Genomic DNA, 14223 nt, shown 5'->3' on the forward strand with positions numbered 1-14223 from the left:
ACTTTCTACCTTTGGCCTTTTTCTTTTTCTTTTTCCAGATGCTTATAGTCACAAGATATACTCTAAATGAATTCTGATTGAGGTATGCCCATGGACAGATCCAGGTTTTGCGGGGTCTGGATACAATGGGGGTTCCATTTCAATAAAAATAACACATAGCTATTGTTTTTTTTATATATATATATTTTTTTTAATTGATTTTTTTACAGAGAGGAAGGGAGAGGGATAGAGAGTTAGAAACATCGATCAGCTGCATCCTGCACACTCCTTACTGGGGATGTGCCTGCAACCAAGGTACATGCCCTTGACTGGAATCGAACCTGGGACCCTTGAGTCCACAGGCCAATGCTCTATCCACTGAGCCAAACCAGTTAGGGCTAGCTATTGTTTTTATTCAAGAAATATTTTATACTTATTTTTTAATATAACATTTATAGAGAAGTAAATATTCATTTAGAATAGGCAGAGTAATTTTAACAAATTACATTTTTTAAAAGGTGACCAATACCACAGGCATCACAAAATCCAGAAAAATATAATAATAACAATAATAATAATAATATGTATCATAAATTGCATCAAATATTATTACATTTCACTATATTATTTTTAATTAATGTTTGGCAATTAGAAGGCCAGACTTTAAGCAGAGGAATCATTTAACCAGATTTACATTTTAGTTATACCTAGAGTCATAGACAGAAATGCTGCTTAAAACTAAGTCTTCTCGCCCAGCCTGCATGGCTCAGTGGTTGAGCATTGACCTATGAAACTGGAGGTCACAGTTCGATTCCTGGTCGGGGCACATGACCAGGTTGTGGGCTTGATCCTCAGTGGGGGACTTGCAGGAAGCAACCAATTCTTTCTATCTCTCTTTCCCTTTCCCTTCCTCTCTGAAATCAATAAAAATATATTAAAAAAACAAAAACAACTCAGTGTTCTGTAGTGTACATAGTTCTTTTGTTGAGAATGTTTTGTGGCAAAACTTACTGAAATTATAGAGTTATGTTGTCACTTAACAGTGACGGAAACTGTCGTTTTTGGGTAGACGTATTTAAAAATAACTTCAAAACAGGTCAATAACTTTTCCATGGCCTTATTTAGGAGAACGTCGTTAAAAGCAGAAGAGCATGCACAGTGCAAAGCACTGACTCCCTGACAAGAACTGGTGAGAGGATCAAATTGGATCAAGACCCAAATTGGCTCCAGACACAAGCATGTGGGAGGATTCTGGCCTCCAAATCCAGAAGAGACATCTGCTGGTGGGACTCCAGAGTCAGGCCCGATTTGTCTGAAGGGCTTTCCCAGAACTGAAAAATGAGGGATTGTGTGTACGCGTGTGTGTTTCCTGGGTCTCCATGTACCACGTGAACTGAATCATGTAAGAAACGTTTGGCTAACAGGGAATGCAGATAGCCACACTGAATCAACAATCAGAGCCCTAGCAAGGTCAGCCCTGAGGTGGCGGCTGCCCCGAGGGGAGTCTGTCCCTCCAAGAGAAGCTTCTATCATCCCACACTCCTGAGCATGACAGAAGCAGGTATTCCCCAGCTCAGACATCTCTGCAGAAGGCAAGTGAAATTCATTGCAGACTTCTGTTTCCTAAAGCTAATCACGCTTCTCTGTATGGTGGCTACATATCAGCTCTCAGCAATATGCCCTTTGAGGCTCTTTAATTCACTTGTGGCCTACTTTTTATCCATTTTGCAAACCCCCTCCTGATTGCTGGGCATTTTCACATGAAACTAATTATAAGAGAGAGAGAGAGATCCAGTTTTGTCCTTGTTTCTGTCAGAAGCAGAACAGTAAGGAAAGCTGTGTACTGTTTTTTTTTTTTCTTGAATGTTGTTCATTTTCACAATTTGCAACAGTGGGATCCTTTATAACAGTTATTACCTCCCAAAATAAGACACGCATTCACTTGCCACCCCACAGTACTGCAACTCCATACACTGCATTCAGGTTTAGGAAGTTTGGCTGCTGACTGCATCAGTACACACACAGATATGTAGTTGGATATAGACCTAAGGATTTTTGTATCAAGGGTAGGTCCTGTTACAAAACTAGTATTTTCTTTGAGAACAGGATTCATATGATGGCCCATGTACAGAAAAGTGCTCAAGAAACTATGCAATCATCTAGTATAAAATTTATTTTAAAGTATAGAAATTTACATGTCTATTTTTAAATGAAACTACTCCATGCCACCTGGAGTAGATGACCTCATAAGAGATGGCATCATCGCTCATTCACATTAGCTGCAAGTTTTACAAGTTTTATAACTGTGTCCTGTGCTTATAGCTGCTTCCAAGGCAGTATCATTCTGTGGCATCAACAGAGCAGAGTTAAACTGGGGGAGGGGGGCGAGGGGGGAGGGAATGTATTCTTCACAGGAATCCACTGGGATCCTGGCCAAAACACTTCAGGTTACACAAAAGAATGGATTAGAGGAAGTAAGGAAATGTGGTTGCATTTCATCAGTCTACTTGGGCTAATAAGTGATGAGTTTAAGATTAAGGCAAATCATCTCTATTTTCTTATTTCTGAAGAATAAGAGGCACCTTCCCCTCTTTCCCTACATTGAGTGCTTCATTCGGTCCCTCTTCTGTCTCTTCAAAGAAGAGGCTTAATACAATATTTTGTGCTAAGATTATACTTTAAATTCTCAACAATGAAATCCATCCATGCTTAATGACCTAGAGGTGTTAAATGAGGCTCTAGAATGAACATTAGTCTCCCAGCTGTCTACTGCCCTCGACAAAGCTTTAATCCATTCCGTACACCCTGCTAATTAATCTTCCTAAAACACGTTGAACTTACATGCTCAGCATCACCTCTTTAATAACCCTTTATGGTAGAAAGGAAATCTGATTAAGTGTGGGATGCAGAGGAAATGACTCCAGAATTGGCTCCTAGAGTGCTGAGTGTGAATCTCAGCTCTTCTGCTGACAAGCCAAGTGTCTGCAGAAGAATCAGTTAGTCTCTACCACCCTCCATGCCTCGGCTATAAAATACTAACCATAGGCAGTTGCAATGACTGAGTAAGGTAAGGTGTGTCTGATCAGCAATTTTATGTGTCAATTTGACTGGGCCATGAGGTGCCGATGTTTGGTCAGACATTATTCTGAGTGTGTCTGTGAGGGTCTTTCTGCATGAGATTAACACCTGAATGTGTAGACTGAGTAAAGCTGATTGCCCTCCCTAATATTGTGGGCCTCATCCAACCAGTTGAAAGCCTGAACAGAAAAATCAGTCTCTCTCTCTCTCCTCTCTCTCTCTCTCTCTCTCTCTCTCTCTCTCTCTTTCTCGACTAGAATTCTTCCTGCCTGATGACCTTTGAACTAGGACATTGGCTTTTTCTCCTGCCTTCAGACTCAACCTGAAACATCATCTCTTCCTGAGGCTCAAGCCTGCCAACCTTCAGGATGGAGCTGCACCAGATCTCTTGAGTCTACAGCTTGTTAACCACCTGCAGATCTTGGAACTTGCCAGCCACGATCCAATTTTTTATAATAAATGTATATCTCATAACATTATATATAATATAAATGGTGGCTCTGTTTTCCTGAAGAACCCTAATGCAGTGCATGCAGTAGCATCTCAGCAGATGTGCTTGATGGCCAGATGTTTCTGGATTTCATTCCTGCTCTACCATTGTTAGCTGTGTAATTAGGGCAAATTAAAGTCATTTGTCTACAACTCGTTTTCTTTAACTTTAATACATAGTTTCGAAGGCTGTTAAGAAGATTAAATAAATACATTATATAAAGCACCCAAAACATGGTAAGCTCTCAGTAGATGGTACACTATCATTATTCCTTTACACAGAAGTCTAACATGCAAATGCCTCAAGGTGCCAGAGGGGAAATATAAATGACTGAAGGACCCTGGCATGTTTGATTCCTCTACTACAGAGCTACATTTTACAGCAGCATCACTTGGTTCATTCTCATCCAAGAACAAATACTATTGAAATGCTGGTTCGATAAGCTTTTCATCCCATATATTTTTCATGTGCATGCAAGTCATCAGTCTTACTATGCTTTGCTTAATAATGGTACCCTAAATTATACTCTTTGAAACAGATGCATTTTGATTGCATATTAAATATTTAGGTGTCTCCCTGGCCAGTGTGGTTCAGTTGATTGGAACGTCATTCCTAACACCAAAAGGTTGTAAGTTCGGTTCCTGATCAGGGCCATATCTAGGTTGTGGGTTCGATCTCCAGTCAGGGCATGTACAGGAGACAACTGATCAATATTTTTTTCAAATCGATGATTCATTCTCTTTCTCTCTCTCTCTTTCTCTCTCTCTCTCTAAAAATCAATAAGCATGTCCTCTTGCCTTCACCTACACCTGGGACTCTTGACCATTTGTTTCACCCCAACCCCCCATCAGAGGTCATCTCTACATGGACTTCACTCAGTTGCCACCACATCAGTGAACTTCACAAAAGCACAAACCCAAGAGCACTTTTACTCATTCCCATATCACCTGCCTCTCATCTCCATCCTTAGGGAGTCCCTGTTGCTGATGAGGCACAAGATGCTGTAAGATCCATTTGGTGCCCATGCATGCCCAAACCAGAGTGTGAGGAAGTTAATATCTATGGAGCAAGTATTTGACTATAGAAGATTTAATGATCTTCCCAAACAAACCATTCTAAAGATGATCTCATGATATTGAACAATCAGTTGCACTTGACATCAAGTGGTGGCCAAATGGTGATATACCCTTATATTTGTACTCCCTTCTTTCCTTGCTACCCATTTCTCCTAATTTCTGCTTTCCAGGTATTTCATTCCCTAAAAAAGTAGTAGCACGCAGGCTTTGATGCTGGGCTCTGCATCAGGGGAATCTATATAGTACATAAAAGGCTAAAATGCAAAGTGTCCCCTCAGGAGTTCGATCGCTCACTATGATGTGTGATGGCCACCAGGGGGTGGCGCGGAACAAAGGAAGGCCCTGGCCAGCAGCCAGCAGCCAAGGAACGAAGGCCCCAGCCAGCAGCCAGAAGGCCCTGATTGGCCATGAATGCCGGCCAGGCCTAGGGACTCTATCCGTGCATGAATTTAATGCACCAGGCCTCTAGTCTAGTATAAAACAGTGGACACAGAGAGTGACCGTGGAAAGCAGACACTCAAGACTGGATTTTAGAGGTTGATAACTCAGTGGTCTGAAAGCAATAGAGACCTCACTGCTGGTAGTAACTAGGATAGTGACAACCCTTGAGTTGTAATGGCATCACAATTACTTGGGATTTCATCTGTGTCTAATTGGGGTAAGGTGCATATGGAAGATAAGACATTGAGTTATTCAGTACTATGGTATTTGAATAGTATGTAAGCAATGAGAATAATGGATTTGTGCGAGGCTGACTTCTTGTGCTTATGTTAAAAGCTTTGAAAACATAAACTGATAGGTTTAGGATATCCACTGAAAACCAAAGGCCTTTGTGGCTGCTCTAAGAAGACTCTCATCTCTCAGTTGCAAGGCAAACTGTGCTGAAAACCAGGCCCAGGATCTGGTTTAAGAATGGCAGAACTGAAGTTGAGACTGGATAGGTAGCCTTGACAGGTATCTCATATCAAAGTGAGTTTCCAAATTGATCTCCTACAATATGGAATAGAAATATTCATCTGGATTAGGTGCCTCTCAAGTTGATATTTGGTCTTTCCATGATGCTTGCCCCTACCACTCTTCATTGCCATCATACTAGAAACAAGAGGCAGGTCTCAGAATAGTCTAAGGGGAGTACAATAATTCCTTAAGTTGAAATGACTTATACACCAAATAATTACAGAACTTGCCTGATATGTGTGGCAGAAGAGGAGAGAATATGTTTGGGAGTAGGTTTGGAGGGTATTGAATTTGGGAATGGAATCTACACTAATAAAAGAGAAATATGCAAATTGACCATCACTCCGCTACGCCCACCAGCCAATCTGAGTGGTATGCAAATTAACCCAACACAGATGGCGGTTAATTTGCATATGCAGGCTTGGAGTGAAAACTGAAGACAGCATAGAAGGAAAAGGGAGGGAAAGTGGAAAGCAGGGTGGCGGCGGGAGGGAAAGCACGGGGCAGTGGCGACAGTCCACAGGAAGCCCTATTCTTGCAGGAAATTCCTGCAACGGGCCTCTAGTATAACAATAATTGAGAATTCATTGACAGAAGGCAGATTCAATGTTTGGCGGATAATTGAATTGAATTTGGCAGAGCTGGCCCTAATATTTTGCAGGGTTGTTTACTTATAACTTGGTTATGATAATTGCATAGGAACATGAGGAGAACTTGGTCAGATTATCTTGGCATGGTGACAAAGACTCTCTCCTTAACCAAACTTTATTCAGGATCCTCTAAACCCTTTTATCAACTAGTCCTCAACTTTGGGCTTCCATGTCTGTCCTTGCCTAGTCCAATTTAAGCAAAATATACTAACTCAGTTTAGTGAGAATCACCCTATATCTGATCACTTATTATATCTGATCAAATTTCCCATCTTCCACCCTTGATATCTGATGACCATGGCCTGCCTTCAGTAAGAATTCTATTAAGCCACTTTAGCATGAATCCTTCTACACTCTGTGTCTCCTCATAGTAATTTTTCATGCACTGACCGCCCTCATTCTTCTTATTAGCTTTAAACCCTCAGATTTATTTGCTGTATTTGGAGTTGGGCCCAATCTCTCTTCCCTATTGCAATGCTCTTATTGTAATAGTCCTGAATAAAGTCTTCCTATCCATTTTAACAAGTGTTGAATATTTTTTTCTTTAACAATGGTATTGAAAAAGAATTCAGATGGCTGAGAGAGATGGAATACTAGTATATGAATGCATTGACTATTTAGTCAATTTATTTTTATTAAAAGTGCCTTGTTAAAATGGGGAAAGGATAGCCTTTTCAACAGATAGTGCTCAGACTACTAGATATTCTTTGCAAAAGAAGGAAATTAAATCCTTACCTCATCCCATATACAAAAATTAACTCCAAATAGGTCAAAGACATAGTATAAAAGTCAAATTGATAAAAACTCTTAGAAGAAAACATGCATGTAAATATTTGGTTCCTTAGATATGGCACCAAAAATATAGGCATTGGGAGAAAAATAAACTGGACATTATCAAAATTAAAAATGTTTATGCTTCAAAGGAAATCAATAAAATGTGAGAAGATAATACAAAGAATGGGAGAAGTTTTTACAAATTATATGCCTGATGAGAGACTTTTATCAGGGATATTCAAGAAACTATTACAACTCAATAATAGAAAGAAAAATAACCTAATTACAAATTGGAAAAATATATGAGTAGACAGTGTTCTAACCAAGATATACAAATGGCCAATAAATACCAGAAAGGATGCTCAACATCATTATCCATCAAGGAAGATAAAAATCAAAACCAAAGTGAGATACCACTTCACACTCACTAGGATGACTATATCAAAAATACAGATAGAATGCTGAATGACATGAGGTGAGTTGTGGCTGGCAAGCAGCAGAGCTCAGTCATGAAGTGTGGGGTGAGGCCAAAAGTGAGGTGACTGACACAACCTAGGTCACATTAGCACCTGCACAACAGCTTGCACAGGGGTGAGCACAGTCAGCCTGCCTGAAAGGAGACTTCATCCATGAATGGGACAACAACATTCAAGACCAATTAAAATAGGAGAGCCCAAATAACTCACACAGGTAAGGAGATCAAAGAGACTGCACCGCTAGGTCCCACACATACTACATAAGGCTACCCACAAAGAGTGGGAGGTATAGCAGTTTGATCTAACACACAGAAACAAAAAAGGGGGGATAGCAAAAATGAGAAGACAAGAAACAACCCCCAAATGAAAGAAAAGGAGGAAATACCAGAAAGAGAGCTAAATGAAATGGAGGCAAGCTATTTATTATATATAGAGTTCAAAGTAATGGTTATAAGGATGCTCAAGGAACATGGTGAGAATTTCAAAAAACTCCGTGGGTACTACAATAGCATGAAACAAGATATAAAAACTATAAATGAGAATCAGTTGGAAATAAAGAATAACACATCTAACACCAAGAATACACTGGAAGGAATCAAAAGTATATTAGATAAAATCTGTGACTTGGAAGACAAAGTAGAAAAAAATACTCAATTAGAGCAACAAAAAGAAAAAAGAATTAAAAAGCAGGAGGATAGCCTGGCCAGAATGGCTCAGTGGTTGAATGTTTACCTATGAACCAGGAAGTCACGATTCAATTCCCGGTCAAGGCATGATTTATTACAGAAATTAGCTCATGTGGTTATAGAGCCAAAAAATCATGAGAAAACCCACTAGAAGTCATAAAAGAATTTAGGTAAAGGAACGAAGTTCAAGATAAATCCTCAAAAGTTAAAGCCACTCTTTTGAACTGGCAATAACTATTCAAGTAATATATCAGTTTTAGAAAAAGATCCAGATCCTATTTATAATAGAATGGAAATAAAGTAAAAATTACTTGGAAGAATTTTGGGGAGTTTATTTTAAAATAATAAGTATTACTATGAATATTTTTTATATTTTAAATATATAGAGATAATTATCATTCAAGTATTAAGAAACTTGCAAAAATTGACTTTTCTTCCCATAATATTTTTAATTGAAGGCTATATTAGTATGATATTGAGAAAATGGTGCTAGTTTACAAGGGGGAAAAACATGAGAATAACAAAAAGTCTGAAAAAAAGAATAATAAGAGTATTTACCGCTATTTGTCATTACAACGTATCATGAAGAAACCATAATTAAAATGGAGGGGTACTTAAGCAAAATTAAAACCATTCAATAAAAAGAGTCCAGAAATAGACCCAACTGTCTATAAAAACTCACTATGTGCTAAAGTAAGCTCTCTAAAATAATCATTTAAAAATTTCAATAAATTATTTGAAATTCGGATATACAACCATTTTTACAGGGAAGTGTATTGAAGAGCTGTCTTACAGCACATGCCAAAATAAACTGCAGATAGAACCAAAGAGTTAAACAGAAAATGAGAAACTGAATACATGGAGAAGTGTTTAAAAAGCTCACCACCACCACCGCTACCAGGATAAAGAAACTTAAAAGTCATGAACAAGATAAATTTTTATATAAAAAATGTGGTCTGTTGTACAAATGGCCACAGTTCTTTGCTATACCTCTAATCAACAAATGGAGCCTCCTTTTCCACTCCTTGAAACTGGGTTTGCTTTGGCCAGTGGGATATAGTAGAAGCCACACTGAGTTCTGCGTCTGGGCCTCAAGATGCCTTACACCCATGCTCCCATGCTTGTTCTTGAAACCCCTGCTATTGCTGCCATATGAGCAAGTCCAGCCTAGCCTGCTAGATAATAGGACACCACTAAAGCAGGGACAAGCCATCACAGCTGAAACATCTTAGACCAGCCAAACCTCAGCTGACCAGGCTGCTGCCAGCAAATGCTTAAGTAAGCTCAGTCAGCCACAGTTATCCCAGCCACCCAGCTAAGCAAGCCCAAATTGCTGACCCATGAACTAGCTGTGTTTATATTTTAAGCTACTAAGTGTTGAGGTGGTCTATTACACAACAATAAATGATGTTCTGAATATGAATTGCACTCTAAGGGAAAATTATCAATAAGGCATCCCTCAACAGATGAAATTTATTACAGAGAGAAAAAAGTCACTCAGAATATGTGCAGCAATCCTCAGGAGGTTATCTCAAAAGTGGAAAAGTCATGATGGTTCACACCATAAACTCTGTGTTTCATGTACTCGCAACTATAAACCTACTTTTGCCCCACCCTAAACATATGGTTCTTGAGTTTTTCCATCTGACTTATTTCACTTAGCATGATAGTCTCAGTATCCATCCATGTTGACACTAATGGCAGTATTTCATCTTTCCTAATGGCTGAGTAGTATACATACATATATATATACACTTAGTGGCCAGATTATTATGATCTCTGAACTCATAATAATCTGGCCACTCAGTGTATATCCTATATAATAAAAGGCTAATATGCAAATTGTCCCCTCAACCAGGAGTTCGACCAGCAGGCAGGCAGGCCAACCGCCCATGTCCCCTCCCCCTGGCCAGGCTGGCCGGACCCCATGCACGAATTCATGCCCTGGGCCTCTAATATATATGTGTGTGTGTGTGTGTGTGTGTGTGTGTGTGTGTGTGTGTGTGTGTATACACACTGAGTGGCCAGATTATTATGCGTTCAGAGATCATAATAATCTGGCCACTCAGTGTATACCTTCCATTGTATATATGTACCACATCTTCTTCATGAAGGACACTTGGTTATTTCCATGTCTTGGCCATCATGAATAACACTGCAATGAACATAGGAAGACATATTTCTTTACAAATAAAAATTTCAAATCTGGGGGGTAGACACACAGAAGAGAGATTGTTGGGTCATATAGTAGTTCTATTCTTAATTTTTTGAGGAACCTCCATGCTGTTTTCCATAATGAATACGGATGTAAATTCCTACAAGCAGTGTATGAGGGTTCCTTTTTCTCTACAACCTCTCCAATACTTACTATTTCTTGAATTGCTGATGATAGCCATTCTAACAGGTGTGAAGTGATAGCTCATTGTGGTTTTGATTTGCATTTCCCTAATAGCTAGTAAAGTTAAGCATCTTTTCATATATCTGTTGGGCAGTTGTATGTCTTCCTGTGAGAATTGTCTGCTCAGAAGTGTTTCCTCAATCAAGATGAGGAAATTGAGGTATGAAAAGGGATCATTAATATAATTATAGGTAAAATTTATAATTTCAGCATAATTTAAAACATCACTCTCATAAAGAATGGTATTACATCTATAAAACAGGAAATATGATTTTGGAACAAAGATGCCAGTTGGAGATGTTAGAAAAAAAATTTATTGAAATAAGCATTCAATGTATTTTCTGGCACAGTTAAGGATCAAGTAAGTGAGTTAAATTTTGGCCTAATGATTTGTCTATAATTGAAAAGGAAACATAGAGCTATTTGGGATGGAGGAAAGATTAAGATATGAAGAACAGATTCAGAAGTTCCAGTGTCACTGGAAAAATAAGACAATAAAGATTAGGCACTATCATAAAATAACAACTAAAATTTCTCCAACTAAGAAGAGTCCTAAAAAAGAAGAGTTCTGACAAAGTGAAAAAATATCAAAATTTTGGGGTAAATGAAAGCAGTCTTTGGAGAAAAACTCATAATATTAAGAACCAATACCAGAAAAGACAGGGTTCAAATCAATTATCTAAATTTCCACCTTATAAACATAGAAGAAAAGTGAATTAAACCCAAAGTAAGCAAAATAAAAATAAGAACAGAAATTAATGAGAGACAGAAAAGAGAAAATAATAGAGATATATCAATGAAACCAAAAGCTGGTTCTTTGAAATAATTACTTATTGTTAAAGCTCTAGACAGATTGATCAGGAAAAGGAGGACATTAGTAGGGGTCATATAGACATTTAAAGGATAAAAAATATTAACTTGACAAATTTTTGAAGACACTGGTTATCAAAACTGACACAAAAAGAAACAGAAAAATCTGAATGGTCCTCCCACTATGTTTAAATGATTGGATTTGGTCATTAGCAGCTTTCCCAAAAAGAAAAGTCCAAGCCCAGATAGCTTCACTGGCAAATTCTACCAAATATATGAAGAAAGTAATACCAATTATACATGAAATCTTTCAGAAATAGAAGATGAGAGAACACTTTCCGATTCATTTTTTTTTGGAAGCCAGCATTACTCTGAGAGCAAAAAGTAAATATCACAAGGAAACTACTATATAGTATTCACTATCCCTTATGAACATAAGCACAAAGCTCCTTAACATAAATGGGCATAGGCATGTTACTTACACAGTGGTAACAGTATGTTATCCTCCAAGACTTTGATTCTGACTTCAGTGACATAATAATGCAAGGACAATTGGAGGATGTTTTCTGTTGCCAAGTTTTCCTTGGTCCTTGCCCATTGTTTAATTTGATGTTCTAGCTTTGGATCAATTCTGTGAATTATCCAAAGGACTTTCAATAAATGCATTCTGCTAAATTTAGAAACCAAGAACCTGAACAATAAATGTATTCCTGATAAAGTACCTGTAACAAAAAATCTGAACTTACACAGAAACTGGTACTGGGGGTAATTTGCACAGAAGCTTGGGAAAATGAAAGGAATTTAGGTTTGGAAATCTGATATCATTGGGATGAAGCCTGTGAAAATTCATTAGTATTCAGGGATAGTAATCTGGCATAACAACTGGTTATCACCTATGGTCATCAGAAATGAATTGCTCATTGATCGTAAAGCTTAAGGGGCATTGTTCAAAATGTTTTCAAAGTTCCCTCGCTCCATCTCTCAGCCCTGATTTCCTCTGCATTGACTTCATTATTAGCATCCATTCATGTATATTTACAGATAGCTATCACCAGCCTCAGTTCTAAAGAGGGTTAAAACTCACACATCTAAAAATACTTCCCCTTTCACCTCTTCTCTCTTCTCTTCTCCTGCCCTCCCTCTCTCCTCTCCTCTCAACTGTTCTCTCCTCTCTTCTCCTCTCCTGTTCTCTCCCTCTCTCTCTCTCCAAAGAAATGGATGTATATATAGCATTTATACACATCCCTATCAGAAAGACTCTGATCATGCTGGGGACCTATGGTTACTTGGAAATCATCACAATGTCCATAGATACAAGATGTTCTGAATGGCAAGCCTATAGCATATGCTCACTCCTGTGGCAGAGAAGACATGTCCTTCTGATTGGCAGCTCTAGCGAATTCAGAGAAAAACAGTTCTTCAAATGAAGGGATGTTGGACAGATGAAAAAGTAACAGTTGACCACCACAGAGAAAAAAGGGTAAAATGAAGAAGAGACAGGAAGTGATCTATTAAGCAAAGTACCGTTAGAGAAAGTTCAGCGTTACCACTCAATAACAAAGGAGAGAGAATGAACTTTAAATCAGAGGAGGGGTGCTCTTTTGTAATCTAGACCTAGACTAAGCTGTCTCAAATCCTCAACTAAATTTAATAATGTCTACAACATAAATAAGAATACAAGGGCATTGTATCCTTGAAAATAAACCATTTTAAAGCACCTTAGCTATTTGCACATTTGCTCGTCAACAGTTAATGTGACAGGTATTAATATTACTAACTAAATGTCTGTAATCATTAAACATGAACTCATATGATGCCCATTTGGCACACTTATTATTTTGAGTAATCCCATGTGTCAGAACCTAATAAAATAAAATTTATAGGTTAACCATCAGCATAGTGGTTAGGGGTGCAGATTTGGAAACAGGAAGACATGAGTTTGAATCCTGACTAGATAGATCACTTGCCACCTACCTGACCCTGGGCAAGTTAGTTAATGTTAACTCATGTACAGTGGTCCACAGTGGGCCTAGAGTACTGTAAATTCTCAATAAGTGTTATCTATTGTTATCATCATGGTTCCAGAACTTTAAAGCCAGTTCATTTAATACATTTAATACCCTCAACTTCCCCTCATTCTGATTCTTCCCTAATCCTAGTTGAAATTAGTGAGGCTTGACTGTACATTGTACAGTAGGCTGTATAAATATTGAAAACAGAGTCACATAAGTAACCAACCACTGTGCCCTATTTTTTTTTAAAGCAAAAATCCTCTAGTTTTTTTCTCCCCAGAAATCCTTCTCAGGCACCCTCTTTTGGGAACCATAGCCATACCATATAATTCCCTCAGGATCCCTCATTACACTGAACGAATTTAACCATATTTCTGTTGTCCAGTCAAAAGCGTGGTAGTTCCCACTTTTAAGAGCATGTTTTCTAAACATCTCTGGTAAATGGAGATCTTGACTTTATGCCCAGGACACCCTGAGAGCTGCTGCTACAGAAAAAAAAATAAAATAAAATGAGTAGGATAATACATCCCAATTCCTTTCCCCCACCCTGAATAAGAGTTGTTTTAGTTAAACTTGTATTCGCTCTGCTCTGAAGACTGCCCCCGCCCCCCACCATCAGACCATTGTGTTTAATACAGGACTTTTGACTCAGCCATCATTACTCACACTTTACTGATTCTACTTTAAACACTGTTGACTAAAACGACAATTTATCACGACTGTTTTGCCTCGCGGTGGGGGGATAATTTATTTTCCCGTTGAAGGCTTGGATATTTATTAGCGCGGCAGCGAGCTGGTCAGGGGAGATCCACACTCCAGGGGATGAGCTCTGAGTCC

The sequence above is a fragment of the Cnephaeus nilssonii genome (genome assembly GCF_951640355.1).
Source record: "Cnephaeus nilssonii genome assembly, chromosome: 18".
Lineage (NCBI taxonomy): Eukaryota > Metazoa > Chordata > Mammalia > Chiroptera > Vespertilionidae > Cnephaeus > Cnephaeus nilssonii.